We start from the raw sequence: 12,752 nt of genomic DNA, 5'->3' as shown, positions 1-12,752 counted from the left end.
CTCAGGAAACTCACTCATCACTTCCTGTAGCATCTCTGCAGCTCGCTCTCTTCAGGTTGGTTTTTAAAGCTCCCATATCCTGCTCCTTTCCTCAGTTTAATCTGGATCATTGATGTCTTCATGAAATGGTAGTAACATGTTTTGGTCCAAAAAGCCAATAAATCAAGCACAGCAGCATTGTTTCCAGGCTCTCATAGCCCCTCTGTTCAGGACGCTCTGATTTAGTGGGCGTGGCCTTCATATGTAAATGAGCCACCGCTGATACCGCCCCGCTCTTCCACGTCACTGAGAGCGGCGCCACGAGCTCCGAGTGCACAATGTTTAGAAAACAGAGAAGCTCGTTTACCGTAACATTACAGGCTAAAACAACGGGCTAACTGCAGCTAAAGTTAGCATCCTGAAGCTAACACAGAGACAGGGGGGACACTGAGGAAAAGCTCTTCCATCTGCTCCACAGCACACAGCATTTAAAATACTCACATTTCCAGGGTCCCAGGTTTGTTGGAGGATGGTTGGTAATGCGCCTGGATTCAGGACCAGTCTATTGGCTAGCCCTCTGTTGGACTGTCCAAAGTTGGAAAAGCAGTTGGCGGTGAAGTGACTAGCACACACATGCTCAGTTTTACTGAGTGTAGCTGGAACATTTCCTGATAAATGAACTCTAGACACTTAGTCTGTCTTCTTCTGAGATGGGAAGCTTGAGCATGGAGCTATGTGGCTGTTTACAGCCAAAAACAGAGCAGTGATGGCTCTTCAACTTTGGCATTCTCCTCCTGCAGCGGGGAGGAAAGTGGGCGGGGAGGGGGTTCGGGGGTATCTGCTATGGTGGACCAATCAGGTCAGACTTGCTCCTGATTGGTCAAAAAAGGGAATCGCTGACGTCAGCAAATCCCCAAAATCCAATCAGCTTGTTTTAGGTCAGGATTTAACATTCACATGCTCTACTAAGAACAGGTTTGGTCATTAAATATCACATTTTGTGGGCTGGGAGGAAAGACAAAGACCCACACATTTCACTAAGAGACTTAATAAAGTGATTTTTGCAGAATATGGGACCTTAAAAAAAAAAAAAAAAAAAAAAGCAAATATGTAAAGATGGACTGAACAGGTGAAAATGGAGGAAAGAAGCAGGAAAGATTGAGTGAAGAAGAAAGTTATTAAGAAAACTCAAAAAAAGCAAATCAGGCCTAAGTTTCATCTTTTGATTATCTTTAAATAAGACATTTTTCTGGACCATTTCTACTAAAAATAATACAAAAACACTTGCTTTGATTTCAGTTTTTGCAGTGTGTGTTTGTAAATGCATCCCCACCTCCTCCTGCAGACTCCTCCTCCTCAGTTTCTGTGTCTGAGGTTTTCAGATTGTTTCCAGGAGTCTGAGGACGTGTGACCACATGATGGCAGTAGCATCACCCACAGCACTGACCAGGGAGCGTCGTCGCTGCTGTCACCCTCCAAAAATCCTGTCACTGACATTTAGTGTAACCGGCTAATAAGAGAAACAGCAGAGAGCTTTGATTCCTCTCCTGACTTCTCCTGTTTGAACCTGCAGGAGAGCGCACAGAGACACTTCTACAAAACCAAACCACACCATAAAACAGAAGAGTGTGCTGTCCATTGTATTTTCTGTTTGTTTCCAAAGGAGGGCCACGACATTTCATTCCTTACGCGAAGGCTGAATCAACACGTAATTAACTTTCCATCACGGTCAGTTAAACAGAGTGAATTATTAATATCTCTGATTGAAGCTGAAACAAAGTGTCGGCTCTTTAAAAACCAGCATTGATCACTGTGATATTGATCTGGCTGTCCCCTGTGTTCCTCTGCAGCCACACACACACACACACACACACACACACACACACACACACACACACACACACACACACACACACAGCGCTGTGTGTCTGAGTGTGTTTTACCAGCACGGTGATTAACTCCCTCAGCGATGTGAGCCCTGCAGACATGTTCGCTAATAAACTACATTATTTATCCAGGAAGTCATTTCCAGAGCGCCGCGCCCTGAGGCTGGAGTCAACCACACTTTATTAAGAATATTTAGCTCCGGTGATGATTTTACATCGACGCAGAGAAACTGTACGTGTGTGGAATCATCACATTATGTAATGGGCTTCACTTTTAAAGCAAAGTGTGTCTGAATGGGTTGCTTGGTTTAGGTGATGAGATAACTATTTCCTCTTTACACACAAAGCTAACAGGTGATGTAAATTAAAAAAACTTTCTCCCGTAGTAGTAATGATGCCCTACGCTTCTCTCACAGGTGTAGCTGCTGTCTCTTTAAGGCTCCCAGGATGAACCCCCTTCCCTCTGATTGGCCAGCCCTCTGTGGGCCTGTGGGGGCGGAGCTCTGGGCAGAAGCCCGTCTGAGGCCCATCTGTCCAATGTAACATGAAATCCCTCGGTAATGACTTCATCATTTGTCTCGTAAGGATTTTGTAAAAACCTCAGCTCCCAAAGAAATCATAGATCTCATCTCACAAAGATCCAGCAAGGCTCTCAGAGGTTTGATCAGTTTACAAACAGATTCAGGGGTTTCTAAAACTTGTGGTTTAAAATCATTTTCACACGCTCAGTCTGAACAGCCAGTGTTGCTGCTTCAGATCCATGTTTGCAACGTGAAAAAGCAGAATACCCCTCTTTAAAGATCTGATTGTACCAAGAACGTTTTAAAATTGCCTCTATCTTTGTAATCTCTAGATCAGGGGTCTGCAACCTTTGCTCTCATAGAAGCTATTTTTCCTCAGCTCACCTGGATTAAAGTCATTCAGGAGTCACAGTAAAGACAAAAAGTAAATAAAATTCCCCAAAAAAGAGAAAAAAAACCTAGTAAATATTCATCTGAATGAAATGTTTTGAAACAAATGATTTTTTTTTTAAATAAATCTGTATAATTAAAAAAAAAAATTAAAATTTAAGAAAATTTGCAAAAAAATAATACAAACATTTTTTAAATTTAAGAAATATTTGGAAAAATTCTAAAATGTTGGAATTTTCAGTTTTATGTGGATTTTTTTTAAATTGCCTAAATTTAAACAAAAAAAAAAGAAAATTTATAACTCACAAAAACTTAAAAAAAAACTATTTTACAATAATTTTAATTTTAATAAATTTTCTACATTTCAGAATAATTTTAATTTTAAAAAATCAAAAAATTATTATTAGTATTTTCTTTTATAATTTAAATTTAAAATTAAAATAAGAAAAAAATAAAGAATTCAAACAATTTAAAAATAATAATAAATAAATTTAACATATTGCAGAAATTTCAAAACTTTAGACAGAACTCTTGGATATGATACGATTTTTCTTATCTATAATTATTATATTATTAAACTCATGCTAATCATCATTACCAATGCCTCGCTGCATATATATCATGTATATTAATCCAGCACGTTGTCAGTTAAATGAATCCATCCCCACAGAATTAAAATCAGTGTTTTCTTCCAGATGAGTCTTTTTGTAGATGTAGTTATCTTCCCAGGGCTGTAAAACTTGAGGTTAGCCACAGGTGCATGGAAAGTTGGTGGGCTGTTGATGTTGTAGGAGGTGAAGTAGAGCGGTGGCAGGCTTTATTGACAGATGCAGATTTAGTTTAGTGGAAATCTACACGTGTGCGAACACTCAGACATGTTGTGGAGCTGTTTAATGATGAGCTCAGGAGGCCATCATCAGCGTTTGCTCTAATAAATCTACAGGACTGTCTGACAGGAAGCAGCAATCACCGGCCGCCTGGTGTGAATGATGCAACGCGGGGTCTGTGGAAGTCACCGAAGTCACGACTGGGTGAATCTACTTTTTTACAGCCATTTAACAGAAGTCAGCTAAACACACTGACGTCATGTTTAGCAGCCCCCACCACGCCTGGCCTTCCTGCAGACCTCTTCATACATCACGTGTGTTCTTTGGTCAGTAGCCTCTGTCTTTGATGTAAGTCCATTAATCCTCATTTAAAAACAGCACCACCAGCTGTTTCTCAACATGCAGAGATTTGCACTTTCTGTATCCGGGCCCTGCTGCTGCTGCTGCTGCTGCTGCTGCTCCTGCTGCAGGTCGGTGCAGAGCAGATCCTCAGCCCTCAGAGAGACGCTTCCACCCGCATCAGCACAAACTACACCTGAAGGACCTTTTCAACCGCAGCTGGATTCTTTTTATACACAACAAACGTGACCGTGAGTCATTGCAGCAAAGCAGCAACACAAGCAGGGCTCAAGCACAGAAGGTGCAGTACCTCAAGTGTCCACTGGAGGCTGGGTCCAATAGCAAAGGAATCCCCATTAGGTCCTACATATGGATGTCTGTAGAGCAGGAATACACACCTTCACAGCCTGAATCAAAAATACAGTTTAAGGTGGGTAGGTCTCTTTTTTTACTCATAGACACTTGTGTTGGATAATTTTTTTTCTTTGAAATGCAACAAAATTGATTTTATTGAGGCCATGAGTTGCATGGAATTTGGTGTCTTGGGATCATATCTGATGGTGTTTTTCTGTTTTCCTATATGTTAAACTTAGATATACAGATAACGATGTTGGACGCTCCATTCTTTAAAAGAAGCATGAGATCTTCAATGAGGAAGTCATCAGCTGAGGATCTGATTAATATGCGACACATCAGAGGCCTGGGCCTCAAACACCAAGGTCTGGCTCCACCTCCAGAGGGCTGGCCAATCAGAGGGATGGGGGTTTGTGGAGTGGGAAGCTTTAACCCTTTAAACACTGGTTGCAGTCGCTGGTGACAGAAAATAACCAACTTTGTCTCAAGTTGCTGTGTTACTGCTTTTTTTAATTACTTTTCAGTCTTATTTACAACTTTTATCTTTCTTATATTGTTGTGCATTTGTTTACTGTATTTTATAAAGCCATGACAAAAAAATTAAAAAGGAGACAAAACTGCTAGTATTGTTGTTTTATAGTTAAAATTATTCTTATTTTTTACCATCTAAAAAACCTTTGGATGATTACTATATAAAAATATGTTTATTTAAAAATTATTCTCATTGTAATTATTGTTATTATTATTATTATTATTATTATTATTAATATTTATATTTATATTTATAATAATAATATTAATAATAATAATAGTAATTTATTTATTTCTTAATTAATTTATTTATTTATTAATGTATTTATTCATTTAATCTGACACAATTTGGCAAACATTTTTACACGTTTTTTTTTTATTTTTATTTTTTATTTTTACCACATTCATTGATTAAAAGGGAGAAGAAGTACTATGTTCACTGTTAGTGTTAAAGGGGTTAAAGGGTTAAAGAGACAGCAGCTAAAAAACGTATTTCAGACATAGGGAGAAAAATAAAAATAGAGATTTTTTGAGCTGGGGCACTGGGGGGACAGAATAAAGACTGAAAAAAGCACATTACCCCCTCTTTAAGTCAATGTTTTCAATATGGTAACCATTAGCAACAGGCTGTGGAACATAGAACTAATGCTATGAGTATGTTTGAGTTTAAAGAGGACACTGGACTCATTCATGTTTCAAACTTTTTCTTTTTCCTTTTTGAACTCTAACTTCATCTACAGATATTAGAAAAGTCTGTGATGTGAATAAAGCTCTGAGGCTTTGAAATTGCTCTGCCGCTCAGCTAAAGATGATAATGAAAGATCCACTGCTGGAAACATGTTAGAAAGAGTCACAGCTAGCATCATTAAAGCTGGGCCATCTCTGCAAACCAAGAAGAGGTGAGGCCGAGGTGACAGTCATTAGCCGCAGTCAGAGCTCTGATGATCTGGGATCTGTTTGATGAGGCATAAATTTATCACTGCAGAGTCAGAGCAAACACACGAGCTGCTGAAAGCTGGAATACTGAAACACAGCGACGTCATGCAGGCATGCTGTCTGCAGCTCCATCTACTGACGTGGGTTTGAGGGTCCTTATAGTATTACATGGATAGATTCTGCCCAGTCTTTGAGCCCTGATTTGACCCCTAAACGTGCTGGAAAACTCACCAACTCACATCAGATTTGGCCAAAAATTTGATATATTAGAAAAGTTGACGCCAGAAAACCAAAATGTGCTCTCTAGCGCCACCTAGGCACACTTAAATGGCTCTCACTGGTGGTAGGAATGTCGTAGTGACTTTAAACCAACGTTAAATTGTTCGTCTCATTGAGACACACAATTTATATGCAGACACCTTGAACCAAAATGATCTTCTCCTTGGCCATAAATGGTATCGGCTTGTAATTCGCTCAGATGACAGAGTGGACTCTGCTTTACAAAAGTTATATAGGAATTTGTTGTCTCTGAAATGGTTTTTGAATGACAAGCCCTCAAAGTCAGTGAACCCCAAAGAAGCCCTTTCAACTCCCCTATTACAGGAGTCTGCAACCTTTACTTTCATAGAAGCCATTTTTCCTCAGCTCACCTGGATTAAAGTCATTCAGGAGACACAAAATCTACTTTAAATTCACAAGAAATACAAAAAAGTGGACTCTATACACAACTAAAATCTAGCAAAAAAAAAAATGTCTAAAAGGGAAGGTTTTTTTTTTGATCGATGAAATTGTGAATGTGGTGTATTAGTTTTACATTTTAAATAAATTTTGCAAGAAAATAAAAAAAAAATTGAAACAAATTTTAAGTTTAAAAAAAGACCGCATTTGTAATTTAAAAAAAATGCAAAAAAATAAATAAATAAATAAAAAAAATAAAATTAAAATAAAATTCCAATATATTCAAAAACTTTTAAAATTTCCAAAATTCAGAAAATTAAAACTTTTTGAAATTTTAAAAAATAGCATTCTTTTCTTACACCATTTGCAATTAGAAAAGTTTTCAAAATATATTTTTTACATTTTAAATAAAAAAAAATGCCCTTTTTTTGGAATTTCAGAAATTTTAAAAAATTTCCCCAAAAAAAAATCTCATTGCAAAAAATTTGAAATTTCAAACCTTTTTTTTTTTTTTTTTTCATATTTTGTCAATGACTTTGATCATCAATACCCTTTGTAAGAAAAATAAAAGTTCTTAACTTCAAAGGAGCCACTGCAAGGGAGTCAAAGAGCCGCACGAGGCTCCGAAGCCACCGGTTGAAGACCCTTGTCCTATTAGAATGAATGGGAGAGGAGGATCCAGCTCCACACAAGCTGTGGCATTTGGGCCTCTACACAAAAAAAGTAAAAGTGATACAGTTTTAAAAATGACATGGATGGATTCCTGACAAAATTTACCACAAAAGTATCTCTTTTTTTTAGGGAGATTTGGTCAAAATTGTGGCATCCATGAGGAGATGTTTCAAAACTTCAGTCATTTTCACTCATGAGATGGCAGCAGTTGGCGATGATGTCACAATGATTGAGAGTTCCGTGCAGCTGGTCATGTGACTCACTGAAGGCGGGAAAATGGAATGTGTAACACACACATTAAAAAACAGTGGAGGTAATTTTTAAGTCAGTGTTCCTAAATCAGACTGACTGTACTGCTTGAATTAAAGGTGTCAGCGCATAAGCTTTTAAAAACAAATCGTTCATTTCTTCACTGTTTTCTGCGTCGATGCCCTCAGGGAGAAGAGGAAGCTGCCAATCCAGCTGTGGTTGTTTTTCCAGAATCACACCTTGAAGGTGTTTATATGCTAATGAAGATTATAAACTCTGTGAACACACAAACAAAAAAAGAAAAACTTATCTGGAACAGCATCTTCTTTTCAACAAGTTCATCTGAAAAACAGTCATTAAACGTGTGAATCTGAGTTTTCACGCTTGATCTGAATTTCTAATGTCTTCCCTCTCCTTGGCTTCAAGCAGAAGTTCCTCAAACACCTGTGATTGATGTTTTCTCTGAATTAGCTGAAGTTAAAATCAGTCTGTGGTGGAGCCATGAGGAGACAAACTGTCTTTTGTCGTGTCTTCGCTGAAAACGTGAGTCAGAGGATCTTGTTTCTTCTTATCCATCAGATCACTTTCAGGTGAAGGTAAGGGGTCGGAGCGTAACTGGGGTCAGAACATTTAACCAGAAATTACCTGAGGAACAACCAGTGCTGACATCCTGAAAGTGACTCAGAGTTTAAATATGTCCAGCTCTGATATGCAGAGAGCTTCATGTTTTCAGTTGTGTTTGTTTTCTGGGTTTTGGATTTTCTTATGCGTCTTAGGTTAATCCTTCCTTGTGTTTATCTTAGTTATTCCTGTAGTGTGTCCTGTGTTTCCTGTTTTTGTCTTTGGTCTGCGTTCCTTGTGGTTTAGTTCTTGTCATGTGAAAGTCTTTTTATGATTATTCTTAGTGTTTCTGTGTTAATCTTAGTTATTCTTTCTGTGTTTTCCCTGTGTTTTTTGATCACTTGGTTGCTCCCTGTGTTGTTTACTCCTTGTGTTTCCCTCCTGTTGATTGCTCCTCATGTGTTTCACACCTGTGTCTTGTTTCACACCTGTGTTGATCACTCCTCTGTCTATGGTCTCTGTGTTTCTTGTGCTCCTCTGTCAGTTCATTGTTGCTGTCTGCTTTCACCCACTGTGTTCTTGTGATCTGTACATGTGTGGGTTTTTTTGGTGAGTTTATCAATTTTGTCTTTTGTCAGAGCTTTTGTTTTGAACTTTGTGTTTTTTGGTTTAGTTAAGTAAAACATTTTTGGTTATATCTGCAACTATGTCCTCTTCCTAGTTTTTCCTTTGGACTTCCTGACACATTTTTCCTCAGCTCACCTGGATTAAAGTCATTCAGGAGACACAAAATCTACTTTATCTTCACAGTAAAGACAAAAAAGTCTACACAAAGTTAAAATCTAGTGAAAAATTATCTAAACAAAAAGTTTTTTTATATATATAAAAAAAAATCATGAAACTTCATATGTTATGTCTAATTTTGTACTTTTAATAAATTTGCAAATATTTAGAAAAATAAATTTCAAAAGTTTCAGAAATTAGGAACAATTATAAAATTAAAAAAATTGGCAAATATTTAAAAAATTACCAAATTTTTCAAAGACTTTTGATCAAAAAAATTGGCAAAATTAAAAAAATAATAATAAAAAATTCACAAAAAAATGAAACAAGTAAAATTTCATTTTTAAAATAATCTTTGAATTTTATAATATTTATTATATTGAATAAAGTGCTCAACTGATATTTTTTTTTTGTTTGCTTATGTCTTGCCACATATCAAGCTGGCATTTTGTCTGTTAGATGGGTCCATCAGCACAGAACTAACAACTTAAATTAATTTTAACTTAAGATAAGACAAAAACACTTGATACAATTTCAGTTTTCGGCATCTTTCTACATGTTTCCTTCAACTCAAGAAAGCTTTATTGGCATGACAAACACATTTTTGCACCGTACAAGCAAGTGTGACAGAGAAGAAATGAACACACAGTAAAACACACTTTAAGGATGTGAAACAAGCATGCACTGCAAGGGGAATAAAAATTAAGATAAAATACAAATACAAATAAAAATAAACTTTTTGTCTGTATATTCAAAATGTTACAAAATAAAAAAACAAACAAACTTAAAAGTGCTGGAGATTTGGTATTTATTCTGAAAAATAAATGAAAGAAAAAAAAGTTCATTTCATGATGTTTTCTCCTTGTTCTTATTAATCACTGAGACTGACGTGTTTATACATGTACTGTTGCTTTAAGAGATCCGTGTTTGTGTGACGTCACCGCTGCACGTTCCCAGTCCGCGCCAGGCTGACAGGAGGTAAGGGAAGTTTTCTGTGTTTGATGTTTGCTCTTAGGAGTGAACCTAAAGCACTGAAACCTGCAGCTATATGAATCTGAAGAGTGTGAACACACAGCAGAGTGTGTGTGTGTGTGTGTGTGTGTGTGTGTGTGTGTGTGTGTGTGTGTGTGTGTGTGTGTGTGTGTGTGTGTGTGTGTGAGTGTGTGTCGGTGGTTGTGTTTGTGTGTGTAACTGGTTTGTGTGTTTGTTAACTGAATGTGTTTTTAAAGCCCATGTGTAGACTCATGCTACAGAGAGCTACAGGGTTTCCATGTTCCTGTTAACAGGGGCATGAAACCCGCGAATGACAATGGCTGAGTGTTAAACAGTGTGTATCTTTTGGCGTGTGTAGGTGTGGGTTCATTGTTGTCATAAATCATTTTTGCTGGCTGATATTTTTCTACATTCATTTTATACTCTAGTGATTTCATGTCATTTAATTTCATTTAAAATCTTTTACTTTAAAAACTGGGTTGTGAGGATTTAAACAGGAGCTAGCTGTTATTAGCATCATTTTACACCAGGCTAATGCCTCAAATCCACCAAACCTCTGCAGTCCAACTCTGTTGGGGGAGTGGATTTTTTCTAACGCGGCCGTTCAGAGGATATTAAGATCGCAAGCTCCCCCAATAAGAGGCACAGCTGAGGGTCACGTGACGGCGCCCTATGATAGGTGAAGCCCTTGCCACTACCAATATGGCTGCTATAGCCGATCTGCTTCATTTTCCGTTTCTGAAACAGACGGGTGACGTCTGCGAGACGACGTCTATATTTTATACAGTCTATGGTGTCAAAACAGGATCACCTGACATGACCAAGGGTCTTCAACCTGCGGCTCTGGAGCCTCATACAGCTCTTTGACTAATTGGCAGTGGCTCCCTTTAAATTATTATTATTTTTTTTTTTCTTACAGAGGGTTTTGATGATTAAAGACAAAATAAAATCATGTGTTAATCTATTGCAAAAAAAGCTCTGAATTTTTATTTAAGATTTTTGCAAATGTTTTTTTTTTATTTTTTTTGCAAATCTTCCGAATTTCAATGTTTCAACCTTTAGCAAATACATAAAGAAGTTTTTTTTTTTGATGATCAAAGTCATTGACAAAAAAAAAAAAAAGGAATTTTTTGAAATTTGACATTTTTTTGCAGTGTGAGGTTTTTTTTAATTTCTAAAATAATTTAAAAACTGGATTTTTTTTTATTTAAAAAAAATAGCAAATTTTTCAAATTGCAAACAGTATTTAAAAAGAATGCTAAAATTCAAACTTTTGGAAATTATCAAAGTTTTTTAATTTAGTGCAATTTTTTTCACCTTGTGTTCTTTTTTTTTTTACTTTTAGCAAATTTGTTAAATTACAAGTGCAACCTTTTTGAAGTTTAAAAATTTGTTTCATTTTTTTTTTTTAAGAATTTTTTCTGTGAAATTTATTTAAATAAACAAAAAAATTAAAATAAAATTTAAAACTAAGACACCACATTCACATTTTCATTAATTAATTGAGAGGCGGACCTGAGTATCGGTGTATTTCAGCTGTTTGTAGTTCAGCTGTAGTTTGTGCTTTGTCTCAGTAAAAAGGTCTCTTCTTAAGGTGGTTGATCATTTTGACCTCTGTTTTATAAAGTTCGCAGTTGAAAAACTGGTCACCAGGATGAATTTTTCAGATTGAATCAGTGGATTGAATCCTTCATTCCTCCAGCGTCTGGTCCAGCAGGTGTGGGGCCTGCAGAGTGAACTGGGAGTCTGCTCCAGAGGTCTAAGTGAAGCTGACAGACACATTCCCATTTTTAGCCCTGAGCTTCATGCTGGGCTGCTTAATTTGGTTTGTCTTGCTCAGGTGGTCGTCGTCATCTGGTTTCAGTGTGACCCATCTCTGGTCTACCTCCTGGTTATTACCTCGGCTTCTTCAGCGGCTCTGGCTGTAATAAACCTTAATCTCTTCCTTTCTTAATGTTTAGATGATGCCCTGCTAGCTTAGCGTGTTCTGGGTCTCATTTTAGGATATTGCTTTGCTTTAATCATTTCAAAATTACCTCAACTTTTCTAACGTTATTAAGAGAAGTATACTTTTCAATTACCCTCCACACTCCAATCTGCGTTTCTCCACCCACACGGATAACTCAGCTGGCTCCCTGTGTGTGTGTGAACATGAATATTTGATGATAGCAAAGCCAAAGTCCTGTTTCTTTTCTTATTTTCCCTCCCAGTGATCCTGGTGCTGTAAATAATGTGTTTTAGGAGAATTTTCTAATTCAGCCTCGTTCACCATGATGAGGCCAGATAACGACGTTAGTGTAAACAAGTCGTTAGAAAAGCTTCTTTTTATTTTAGCTGTCATCCTCCAACTGCAGCTGTGAGAGGAGATAATTTCATCACAGCAGAACAGGATTTCTCCAACCCTCCAGTCCTGCCGGGGCAGAGCAGAGTCTCCATTAAAGAGTGGAGGGGGGAGTCGGACATTTTTGCTCTGAATATAAGTTTTTCCACAAGTTCATATCAGCTGATAGAAAAAAAACTCTAATGAGTGATTGGTCAAAACTGTTCCAGTCACTTTTTCTTTTGCTGTGTCCCAAATCACAAACTTAATCAGTGCACATACATGAAGTGTACGGTGGCCTGTAGGTGCCATACAATTTGCAAAGTCCACAGCCCGACTGCAAAAACGTCGACACAGATGCAAAAGCAAAAACACAAATACAAAAGGTCTAACAAAAACTGAAAAGCTGCAACACAAAGCAAAAGCCACAACATAAATGCAAAAGCATGATAAAAATGCAAAAGTTACAACATGAATGCAAAAGCCAAAAAAAAAAATGCCAAGGCTGCAACACATATGCAAAAGCTTCCACCTGAATGCAAAACCTACAACACAAATGCAAAAGAAACAACCTGAATGCAAAAGCTACAACACAAATGCAAAAGCCACAATAACAATGCAAAAGCTGCAACATAAATGCAAAAGCATGATAAAAATGCAAAATTTACAACATAAATGCAAAAGCAAAAAAAAATAAATGCAATAGCTAGAACACAAATAGAAAAGCCACAAC

This window comes from Halichoeres trimaculatus, unplaced genomic scaffold (genome assembly GCF_033239565.1).
Source record: "Halichoeres trimaculatus isolate MK-OKI-2021-1 unplaced genomic scaffold, fHalTri1.1 fHalTri1_scaffold_10, whole genome shotgun sequence".
Taxonomy (NCBI): domain Eukaryota; kingdom Metazoa; phylum Chordata; class Actinopteri; order Labriformes; family Labridae; genus Halichoeres; species Halichoeres trimaculatus.
The sequence above is the reverse complement of the archived record's forward strand: the minus strand, read 5'-3'. Positions refer to the sequence as shown.